This window comes from Lynx rufus, unplaced genomic scaffold (assembly GCF_022079265.1).
Source record: "Lynx rufus isolate CCGP_SWC_20201006 ecotype Redwood Valley unplaced genomic scaffold, mLynRuf1.p SCAF_14, whole genome shotgun sequence".
NCBI lineage: Eukaryota > Metazoa > Chordata > Mammalia > Carnivora > Felidae > Lynx > Lynx rufus.
The window spans coordinates 17,866,421-17,879,037 of NW_025814828.1; the positions used below are offsets into that span (position 1 = coordinate 17,866,421).

The window sequence follows — 12,617 nt, forward strand, 5'->3', positions numbered from 1 at the left end:
GTGTCCCTCCTGCCCTTCCTCCCTCCCTCTCTCCCTCTCTCTCTCTCAAAAATAAACGTTAAAAAATCAATAAATTAATAAAATCTTTTTTTAATTTTATTTTTTTTAATTTATATCCAAATTAGTTATCATATAGTGAAACAATGATTTCAGGAGTAGATCCCTTAATGCCCCTTACCCATTTATCCCATCCCCCCTCCCACAACCCCTCCAGTAACCCTCAGTTTGTTCTCCATATTTATGAGTCTCTTCTGTTTTGTCCCCCTCACTGTTTTTATATTATTTTTGTTTCCCTTCCCTTATGTTCATCTGTTTTGTCTCTTAAAGTCCTCATATGAGTGAAGTCATATGATATTTGTCTTTCTCTGACTGACTAATTTCGCTTAGCATAATACCCTCCAGTTCCATCCACGTAGTTGCAAATGGCAAGATTTCATTCTTTTTCATTGCCGAGTAATACTCCATTGTATATATATACCACTTCTTCTTTATCCATTCATCCATCGATGGACATTTGGGCTCTTTCCATACTTTGGCTATTGTGGATAGTGCTGCTCTAAACATGGGGGTGCATGTGTCCCTTTGAAACAGCACACCTGTATCCCGTGGGTAAATGCCTAGTAGTGCAATTGCTGGGTCATAGGGTAGTTCTATTTTTAGTTTTTTGAGGAACCTCCATACTGTTTTCCAGAGTGGCTGCACCAGCTTGCATTCCCATAAAATCTTTTTTGAAAACGAAAAAAAGAATTTTCTTCTCAGTTATTTTGACAACCCTCATTATAATATCTAAGTGTCTCCTTGCCCACTTGAAGCAATCAAAAGTCCATATTCTGTATACCATGATAGTTTTTTTTAAAGATTTTATTTTTAAGTAATCTCTATACCCAACGTGGGGCTCAAACTCACACCACCAAAATCAAGAGTCACACACTCTACTGACTGAGCCAGGCAGGCACCTCCTGATAAGTTTTATATGAGGTATCTCATTTATTTCTTGCAAAAAACCCCTGCTCATACTATCCACATTTTATAAATGAGAAATGAAGTAATGTGTAAGATTGCACAATTGATAGGTGGTAGAGTATTGATTTGAACCTAGAGCTTGTATGTTTAAGAAAACTGCACTGTCTCTCAAAGTAAAAAAACTAAAAAGCGTCCACATAGAAGCAGCATCTTGTGTCCTTCTCAAACCTCTGTCACGTACAGCCTAATCGCCTCCAGTCCAGCCTCCACCACGTCCATCAGAATGACCCAGACCTCTGACAAGGTGTCCACCTCCAGCCCCCGGGGCCGTCAGTAGCCACTCATACATGAGTGCACCTGGCGCCTGCATCAACTCTTCAGCCTTCTCCTATACGAGCAGCAATAGCAGCTTCTGGGGTGGCCTGGGTGCCAGCATGAGTATGGTCAGGGGCTACAGCAGGGCCAGGGTTATGGGGCACATCATGCCTGTCTCCGTGAACCAGAGCCTACTGAGCCTCCTTAAGCTGGAGGTAGACCCCAACATCCAGGCTGTCAGCACCCAGGAGAAGGAGCAGAACGAGACCCTCAACAACAAGTTTGCCTCCTTCATCGGCAAGGTAAGGCACTTGGAGCAGAGCAAAATTCCGGAGACCAAGTGGAGCCTCCTGCAGCAGCAGAAAACATCTCGGAGCAACACGGACAACATGTTCAAGAGCGACATCAACAACCCTGGGCGGCAACTGGACACATTGGGCCAGGAGAAGCTGAAGCCAGAGGTAAAGCTTGGCAACATGCAGGGACTGGTGGAGGACTTCAAGAATAAGTACAAGGAGATCAAAGAGTGTGCAGATATGGAGAATGAATTTGTCCTAATCAAGAAGGATGCAGACAAAGCTTACACGAACAAGGTAGACGTGGAGTCTCACCTGGAAGGGCTCACCAACAAGATTACTTTCTTAAGGCAGCTGTATGAAGAGAAGATTCATGAGCTACAGTTTCAGATCTCAGACACGTCCATGGTCCTGTCCACAGACAATAGCTGTTCCCTGAAACTGGAAAGCATTATCGCCACGGTCAAGGTTCAATATGAGGACATCGCCAACTGCAGACAAGCTGAGGCCTAGACCACATATCAGATCAAGTATGAGGAGCTGCATATATTGGCTGAGAAGCACAGGGATGACTGCTATCATACAAAGATGGAGATTTCCAAGATGAGCCAGAATATCAGTCAACTCCAGGCTGAGATTGGGGGCCTCAAAGGCCAGAGGGCTTCCCTGGAGGCCTCCATTGCTGATGCAGAGCAGTGTGGGGAGCTGGTGGTTAAGGACACTAATGCCAAGCTGGCCAAGCTGGAGGCTCCCCTGCAGCAAGGCAAGCAGGATATGGTGTGGCAGCTGTGGGAGTACCACAAGCCCATGAATGTTAAGTGGGCCCTGGAGATCGGGATCGCCACCTATACTGCAAGCTGCTGGAGGGCGAGGAGAGCCAGCTGGAGTGTGGGATGCAGAACATAACTACTCAGGTGGGCTGAGCTCAGCCTATGGGGGTCTTAGAAGCCCTGGCCTCAACTACAGCCTGGGCTCTTTCCAGTCCAGCTTCAGATGTGGAAGGGCTCCAGTTTCTTCATCCGAGTCAGCTCCTCCAAGGCCGTGGTTGTGAAGATCAAGACCCATGATGGGAAGCTGATGTACAAATCATCTGATGTCCTGTCCAAATGAACAGTCACTGTAGTCCCTCCCACCCACCCACCCCACTCCTGAGGCTGCCATAGAGCCTTTGGGGGAAGAAGCTGTGCATGGGGAGCATCAGGAATAGGAGACCCACTAAGGCTCACCCTGGCCCTCAGCCTACCCTTGGGGTAGTCTGCTGCCCTGGGTACCCCCTCTTGCCCATGCCCCCAGCTAAAAGCCAATCCCAAATAAAGCCTCAGATGGCTCTTCCAACCCCCCTAAATTTTTTTTTAAATAAATTAATACATAAAATAAAAACCTAAAAAGCAAAAACACACAAATGGGAAACAAACTTAAAGAACAACCTAGGATCACAATGTTTAACATCAAGTTTCATTGGCTTGACCCTTCCAAATATATCCTAAATCCAACAACCTCTCACCCCCACTGCCTCTCACTGGGACACTGCAATCAGGGACCTCAGTGGTTCACAGAGCACAGTGTGGTCTTGGGATCAGCAGCATGAGCATCACCTGGGAACTGGTTAGAAATGCAGATTCTCTACCCCCTCTGCCACCCGAGACCTGATTACTCAGAAACTCTGGGGGATGGGAGTGGTGAGCTGTGTTTTAACAAGTTTTCCAGAGGCTTCTAGTACATAGTCAAGTTTAACAACTGGCCTAACAGAAAGATGCAGCAGTCTGTTCTTCCGACAGTTTTGCCAACTTTAGCCAGTCTTTATTGAACCATCCGTCTTTTAAGAGCTACTCTTCTGTCTTTACTGAATAAAAATTTACCTTCAAGACCACAGTGATCTTCTTCAGTTCTTCTCAAGTATGTGCTTACTTCAACAGCTGAACTAAATCTGCACAAATCCAAAACCTCAGATCTCCTGTGACCCTGAGAACTTCCAAGGCTTCATGTACCAGTCTATGCACAGAATTCTTTTTTCTTAAGTTTATTTACTTACTTAGAGAGAGAGACAGAAACAGAGAGAGCACATGCACATGCGCACAAGTTGGGGAGGGGCAGAGAGAAAGGGAGAGAGAAAATCTGAATCAGGCTTCATGCTGTCAGCACAGAGCCCAACATGGGGCTCGATCTTAACAAACTGTGAGATCATGACTTGGGCCAAAATCAAGAGTGAGATGCTTAACTGACTGAGCCACCCAAGTGCCCCTGCACAGAATTCTTTATACTGAAGCAGAGTTTAACAATGAAAATAGTTAAAAAGGACTTCTATTCTCTGCTTGTGCCTCTCAATGAACATTAAAGGTGACTACAATTAAAGGACCAAAACTTTCAACTCCTTGTATGTCAATAATATCTCAACACAGCTTGAAGAGATGTTTTAAATATCAAGTCTGGCAAGGATATGGAGCAACTAGAACTCTCTCACATTGCTGGTAGGAATGTACATTGGTACATCCACCTTGGAAAAATATTTAACAACAAAGACTAAAGATACAGGTATGCCCATTCTATGACCCAGTAATTCCATACCTGGACATACACCCAACATAAGTGAGTGATTATATCTACCAGCACATACATATATACAAGAATTGTCATAGCATTTATAATAGACAAACACTGGAAACACTCAAATGTCTGTCAAGTATACAACAGATAAATAATTTGTGGAATACTGCAAATAACCTGATTTTAATAAAAAAAAAATGAGGGGTGCCTGGGTGGCTCAGTTGGTTAAGCGGCCGACTTCAGCTCAGGTCATGTTCTCATGGTTTGTGAGTTAGAGCCCAGCATAGGGCTCTGGGCTGACATCTCAGAGCCTGGAGCCTGCTTCGGATTCTGTGCCTCCATCTCTCTCTGTTCCTCCCCCACTCGCACTCTGTCTCTCTCTCTCAAAAATAAATAAAGACTTAAAAAATTTAAAAAATAATAAAAATTTAAAAATAACCTGCTTTTGTCACTTGCAACAATATTGATGTCTTAAAGATGTAATGTTGAGTGAAATAAAGCATACAAGAAAGAGTATATATGATTCCATTTTTATGAAGTTAAGAAAACACACAAAAACTAATGTGTGGTGGTAGAAGAAACTTAGAAGAGTGATAACTTCTTAGGGAGTGGACTGGGAAGGGGATGAGGAAGACATGTGGGATGTGGGATGTTTTTTATCTTGAGCTTCATGATAGTAGACATATGTAAAAAGTCATCAAGCTCGATCCTTAAGATTTGTGCACTTGACTATACATGAGTAACATCTCAAAATAAAGGAAAAACATGAAATTAAAGAAGAATATTAAAGGGGATCTGAGGGATTCTGGGAAGATGGCGGCGTAGGAGGATGCTGAGCTCACCGCGCGTCCTGCTGATCACTTAGATTCCACCTACACCTGCCTAAATAACCCAGAAAACCGCCAGAGGATTAGCAGAACAGAGTCACCAGACCCAAGTGCAGACGAGAGGCCCACGGAAGAGGGTAGGAAGGGCGGCGAGGCGGTGCGCGCTCCACGGACTGGCGGGAGGGAGCCGGGGCGGAGGGGCGGCTCGCCGGCCAAGCAGAGCCCCCGAGTCCGGCTTGCAAAAGCGGAGGGGCCTGACGGACTGTGTTCCGACAGCAAGCGCGGCTTAGCGTCTGGGAGGTCATAAGTTAACAGCTCTGCTCAGAAAGCGGGAAGGCTGGAGGACAAAGGGAGGGTGAGCTGCGGAGCCCCCGGACGACAGAGCTCAGTTTGGCGGGGAACAAAGGCGCTCGCCAGCGCCATCTCCCCCGCCCATCCCCCAGCCAAAATCCCAAAGGGAACCGGTTCCGGCCAGGGAAATTGCTCGCTCCGCGCAAACACCCAACTCTGTGCTTCTGCGGAGCCAAACCTCCGGCAGCGGATCTGACTCCCTCCGGCTGCCACAGGGCCCCTCCTGAAGTGGATCACCTAAGGAGAAGCGAGCTAAGCCTGCCCCCCCTGCCGCCGTGCACCTTGCCTTCCCACCCCAGCTAATACGACAGATCCCCAGCATCACAAGCCTGGCAGTGTGCAAGTAGCCCAGACGGGCCACGCCACCCCACAGTGAATCCCGCCCCTAGGAGAGGGGAAGAGAAGGCACACACCAGTCTGACTGTGGCCCCAGCGGTGGGCTGGGGGCAGACATCAGGTCGGACTGCGGCCCCGCCCACCAACTCCAGTTATACACCACAGCACAGGGGAAGTGCCCTGCAGGCCCTCACCACACCAGGGACTATCCAAAATGACCAAGCGGAAGAATTCCCCTCAGAAGAATCTCCAGGAAATAACAACAGCTAATGAGCTGATCAAAAAGGATTTAAATAATATAACAGAAAGTGAATTTAGAATAATAGTCATAAAATTAATCGCTGGGCTGGAAAACAGCATACAGGACAGCAGAGAATCTCTTGCTACAGAGATCAAGGGACTAAGGAACAGTCACGAGGAGCTGAGAAACGCTTTAAAGGAAATGCAAAACAAAATGCAAACCACCACGGCTCGGATGGAAGAGGCAGAGGAGAGAATAGGTGAACTAGAAGATAAAGTTATGGAAAAAGAGGAAGCTGAGAAAAAGAGAGATAAAAAAATCCAGGAGTATGAGGGGAAAATTAGAGAACTAAGTGATACACTAAAAAGAAATAATCTACGCATAATTGGTATCCCAGAGGAGGAAGAGAGAGGGAAAGGTGCTGAAGGGGTACTTGAAGAAATAATAGCTGAGAACTTCCCTGAACTGGGGAAGGAAAAAGGCATTGAAATCCAAGAGGCACAGAGAACTCCCTTCAGACGTAACTTGAATCGATCTTCTGCACGACATATCATAGTGAAACTGGCAAAATACAAGGATAAAGAGAAAATTCTGAAAGCAGCAAGGGGTAAACGTGCCCTCACATATAAAGGGAGACCTATAAGACTCGTGACTGATCTCTCTTTTGAAACTTGGCAGGCCAGAAAGAATTGGCACGAGATTTTCAGGGTGCTAGACAGAAAAAATATGCAGCCGAGAATCCTTTATCCAGCAAGTCTGTCATTTAGAATAGAAGGAGAGATAAAGGTCTTCCCAAACAAACAAAAACTGAAGGAATTTGTCACCACTAAACCAGCCCTACAAGAGATCCTAAGGGGGACCCTGTGAGACCAAGTACCAGAGACATCACTACAAGCATAAAACATACAGACATCACAATGACTCTAAACCCGTATCTTTCTATAATAACACTGAATGTAAATGGATTAAATGCGCCAACCAAAAGACATAGGGTATCAGAATGGATAAAAAAACAAGACCCATCTATTTGCTGTCTACAAGAGACTCATTTTAGACCTGAGGACACCTTTAGATTCAGAGTGAGGGGATGGAGAACTATTTATCATGCTACTGGAAGCCAGAAGAAAGCTGGAGTAGCCATACTTATATCAGACAAACTAGACTTTAAATTAAAGGCTGTAACAAGAGATGAAGAAGGACATTATATAATAGTTACAGGGTCTATCCATCAGGAAGAGCTAACAATTATAAATGTCTATGCGCCGAATACCGGAGCCCCCAAATATATAAAACAATTACTCATAAACAGAAGCAACCTTATTGATAAGAATGTGGTAATTGCTGGGGACTTTAACACCCCACTTACAGAAATGGATAGATCATCTAGACACACGGTCAATAAAGAAACAAGGGCCCTGAATGAGACACTGGATCAGATGGACTTGACAGATATATTTAGAACTCTGCATCCCAAAGCAACAGCATATACTTTCTTCTCGAGTGCACATGGAACATTCTCCAAGATAGATCATATACTGGGTCACAAAACAGCCCTTCATAAGTTTACAAGAATTGAAATTATACCATGCATACTTTCAGACCACAATGCTATGAAGCTTGAAATCAACCACAGGAAAAAGTCTGGAAAACCTCCAAAAGCATGGAGGTTAAAGAACACCCTACTAACGAATGAGTGGGTCAACCAGGCAATTAGAGAAGAACTCAAAAAATATATGGAAACAAACGAAAATGAAAATACAACAATCCAAACGCTTTGGGACGCAGCGAAGGCAGTCCTGAGAGGAAAATACATTGCAATCCAGGCCTATCTCAAGAAACAAGAAAAATCCCAAATACAAAATCTAACAGCACACCTAAAGGAAATAGAAGCAGAACAGCAAAGGCAGCCTAAACCCAGCAGAAGAAGAGAAATAATAAAGATCAGAGCAGAAATAAACAATATAGAATCTAAAAAAACTGTAGAGCAGATCAACGAAACCAAAAGTTGGTTTTTTGAAAAAATAAACAAAATTGACAAACCGCTAGCCAGGCTTCTCAAAAAGAAAAGGGAGATGACCCAAATAGATAAAATCATGAATGAAAATGGAATTATTACAACCAATCCCTCAGAGATACAAACAATTATCAGGGAATACTATGAAAAATTATATGCCAACAAATTGGACAACCTGGAAGAAATGGACAAATTCCTGAACACCCACACTCTTCCAAAACTCAATCAGGAGGAAATAGAAAGCTTGAACAGACCCATAACCAGTGAAGAAATTGAATCAGTTATCAAAAATCTCCCAACAAATAAGAGTCCAGGACCAGATGGCTTCCCAGGGGAGTTCTACCAGACGTTTAAAGCAGAGATAATACCTATCCTTCTCAAGCTATTCCAAGAAATAGAAAGGGAAGGAAAACTTCCAGACTCATTCTATGAAGCCAGTATTACTTTGATTCCTAAACCAGACAGAGACCCAGTAAAAAAAGAGAACTACAGGCCAATATCCCTGATGAATATGGATGCCAAAATTCTCAATAAGATACTAGCAAATCGAATTCAACAGCATATAAAAAGAATTATTCACCATGATCAAGTGGGATTCATTCCTGGGATGCAGGGCTGGTTCAACATTCGCAAATCAATCAACGTGATACATCACATTAACAAAAAAAAAGAGAAGAACCATATGATCCTGTGAATCGATGCAGAAAAGGCCTTTGACAAAATCCAGCACCCTTTCTTAATAAAAACCCTTGAGAAAGTCGGGATAGAAGGAACATACTTAAAGATCATAAAAGCCATTTATGAAAAGCCCACAGCTAACATCATCCTCAACGGGGAAAAACTGAGAGCTTTTTCCCTGAGATCAGGAACACGACAGGGATGCCCACTCTCACCGTTGTTGTTTAACATAGTGCTGGAAGTTCTAGCATCAGCAATCAGACAACAAAAGGAAATCAAAGGCATCAAAATTGGCAAAGATGAAGTCAAGCTTTCGCTTTTTGCAGATGACATGATATTATACATGGAAAATCCGATAGACTCCACCAAAAGTCTGCTAGAACTGATACATGAATTCAGCAAAGTGGCAGGATACAAAATCAATGTACAGAAATCAGTTGCATTCTTATACACTAACAATGAAGCAACAGAAAGACAAATAAAGAAACTGATCCCATTCACAATTGCACCAAGAAGCATAAAATACCTAGGAATAAATCTAACCAAAGATGTAAAAGATCTGTATGCTGAAAACTATAGAAAGCTTATGAAGGTAATTGAAGAAGATTTAAAGAAATGGAAAGACATTCCCTGCTCATGGATTGGAAAAATAAATATTGTCAAAATGTCAATACTACCCAAAGCTATCTACACATTCAATGCAATCCCAATCAAAATTGCACCAGCATTCTTCTCGAAACTAGAACAAGCAATCCTAAAATTCATATGGAACCACAAAAGGCCCCGAATAGCCAAAGGAATTTTGAAGAAGAAGACCAAAGCAGGAGGCATCACAATCCCAGACTTTAGCCTCTACTACAAAGCTGTCATCATCAAGACAGCATGGTATTGGCACAAAAACAGACACACAGACCAATGGAATAGAATAGAAACCCCAGAACTAGACCCACAAACGTATGGCCAACTCATCTTTGACAAAGCAGGAAAGAACATCCAATGGAAAAAAGACAGTCTCTTTAACAAATGGTGCTGGGAGAACTGGACAGCAACATGCAGAAGGTTGAAACTAGACCACTTTCTCACACCATTTACAAAAATAAACTCAAAATGGATAAAGGACCTAAATGTGAGACAGGAAACCATCAAAACCTTAGAGGAGAAAGCAGGAAAAGACCTCTCTGACCTCAGCCGTAGCAATCTCTTACTCGACACATCCCCAAAGGCAAGGGAATTAAAAGCAAAAGTGAATTACTGGGACCTTATGAAGATAAAAAGCTTCTGCACAGCAAAGGAAACAACCAACAAAACTAAAAGGCAACCAACGGAATGGGAAAAGATATTTGCAAATGACATATCGGACAAAGGGCTAGTATCTAAAATCTATAAAGAGCTCACCAAACTCCACACCCGAAAAACAAATAACCCAGTGAAGAAATGGGCAGAAAACATGAATAGACACTTCTCTAAAGAAGACATCCAGATGGCCAACAGGCACATGAAAAGATGTTCAGCGTCGCTCCTTATCAGGGAAATACAAATCAAAACCACACTCAGGTATCACCTCACGCCAGTCAGAGTGGCCAAAATGAACAAATCAGGAGACTATAGATGCTGGAGAGGATGTGGAGAAACGGGAACCCTCTTGCACTGTTGGTGGGAATGCAAATTGGTGCAGCCGCTCTGGAAAGCAGTGTGGAGGTTCCTCAGAAAATTAAAAATAGACCTACCCTATGACCCAGCAATAGCACTGCTAGGAATTTACCCAAGGGATACAGGAGTACTGATGCATAGGGGCACTTGTACCCCAATGTTCATAGCAGCACTCTCAACAATAGCCAAATGATGGAAAGAGCCTAAATGTCCATCAACTGATGAATGGATAAAGAAATTGTGGTTTATATACACAATGGAATACTACGTGGCAATGAGAAAAAATGAAATATGGCCTTTTGTAGCAACGTGGATGGAACTGGAGAGTGTGATGCTAAGTGAAATAAGCCATACAGAGAAAGACAGATACCATATGGTTTCACTCTTATGTGGATCCTGAGAAACTTAACAGGAACCCATGGGGGAGGGGAAGGAAAAAAAAAAAAAAAAGGACGTTAGAGTGGGAGAGAGCCAAAGCATAAGAGACTGTTAAAAACTGAGAACAAACTGAGGGTTGATGGGGGGTGGGAGGGAGGGGCGGGTGGGTGATGGGTATTGAGGAGGGCACCTTTTGGGATGAGCACTGGGTGTTGTATGGAAACCAATTTGTCAATAAATTTCATATTAAAAAAAAAAAGGGGGATCTGAATCATAACTATAGAAACAGCGCTAAGAGTCAGCTTTCCTCTGCTCTCCAGTTCACTAACCAGACTCCCAAACTCTCTCTGACATCCAGCACATAGTTTTTCCTTTCTGTCTCCCTTCTTTCAACCTTAATCCCAGGTTTAACTTGGCTTTTCACTAAATCTTTTCTTCTTGCTCAGCACCACCTCTCAGGTCCATCTCTTTCTAAGTCTATCTTGCTCTCCCAATTCTGCATCCTGAAAGATCTCAAACAGGAGAGCAAAGATAAAATTCTCTTTGCTAGATAGCTATGGAGAGAGAAGTAGAGAATGCTCAGCCAGTCATGTATCTCATCTTCTCACACACTCTTAGTTATGAAGTTAATTAAACTTTCCTAGGGAAATGGTACCACTGAGTAATTATTACTCTTTAATGAGAGTGGATACCCATACAAATAACAGACTCTTCACTTAAAATGCAGTAAGCTTTGACCTTGCTCTTAGCAGTATCTACTAGCCTATACGAGGAATTCCATGCAGCATGTTTTTGGCTGAAGATTATAAAGCTGAAATTGGGAAACAGCAGGGCTTCTGGAGAATGGCAGAAAAGCTAAATTGCAAATTCCTAAAATATGAATATTGGCAGCACATGTCAACTTTAAAAGGAACTGGTCATGGGCACAGAGGACAGAAATAATCAATAGCACTTCCCTGGTGTAACTCGCCAATGTTAAATTTATAGTCTCTGACCATTTTTTTTCTCAACCTAGGATCTGAGAATACCTGAGGTTCAGCAGATATATTCTTAAAGGTCTGCAGTAACTTATCCCTTTAGAAAAGGCCCATAGGAGGCTACCAGGGGCTGAGAGGAGTGGAGAATAAGAAGCTGTTATTTAATGGTTTCAGAGTTTCTATTTGGAATGATGAAAAAGTTCTAGAAATAGTGATGATGGTTATATACCATTGTGACTACAATTAATGCCACTGAATTGTACACTTTAAAGTGCTTGAAACAGGGATGCCTGGGTGACTCAGTCGGTTAAGTGGCCGACTCTTGTTTTCAGTTCAGGTCATGGTCTCACAGTTCATTAGTTCGACCCCCACATCAGGCTCTGTGTTGACATTGTGGCACCTGCTTGGATGCTGTCTCTCTCAAAATAAATAAAAATTTTAAAAAAGAATTTAAAATGGCTGACACTGTAATTTTTATGTTATGTATATTTTGCCACAGTTTTTAAAAAGGTCTGTAGGGACTTCCAATTCCGGTAATATGGCATATTAGCTATCCTGAAAATGTTCCTAGGACAAAAATACACGAAAGGTTAGAAAAGTCTTTTAAATATTTCATAAATGCATGATTGAGGTAGTGGAAAGTAAGTGAAATCCTCAGAGGTTTAAAAAAAATTCAAGATGAGGGGCACCTGGCTGGCTCAGTCAGAAGAGCATGCAACTCTTGATCTAGGGGTCTTGAGTTCAAGCCCCACGTTGGACATAGAGATTACTTCAAAATAAAATCTTTTAAAAAAATTCAGGATGATAAAAGGTAAATTCAGTGAGGGGGCTAAGCTCTAAAACTGGCAGCTGCCCTGATGTCATCTGCTGACCTTAGCTATTTTAATGGACCTTCAGTAGAGACAGAAGATAACGCCCAGAGATGTGGAAACTGGGCCTCAGTGAGTGAACTAGACATGACCAATCATCCCCAGAGTGTTACCTTGAAAAAGAAACTTCGGCCTTCGCTATAGACTGAGGAGAAAAAAAAATCTCTCGTGAAATTTT

General features: G+C 42.9%; 1 pseudogene; it reads left to right on the forward strand.

Annotated features, from left to right (window-relative positions):
• Window positions 1–2,684, forward strand: part of LOC124509202 (keratin, type II cytoskeletal 8-like) — a 60,057-nt pseudogene extending 57,373 nt beyond the window's left edge.
• Window positions 2,685–12,617: the final 9,933 nt, after the last annotated feature.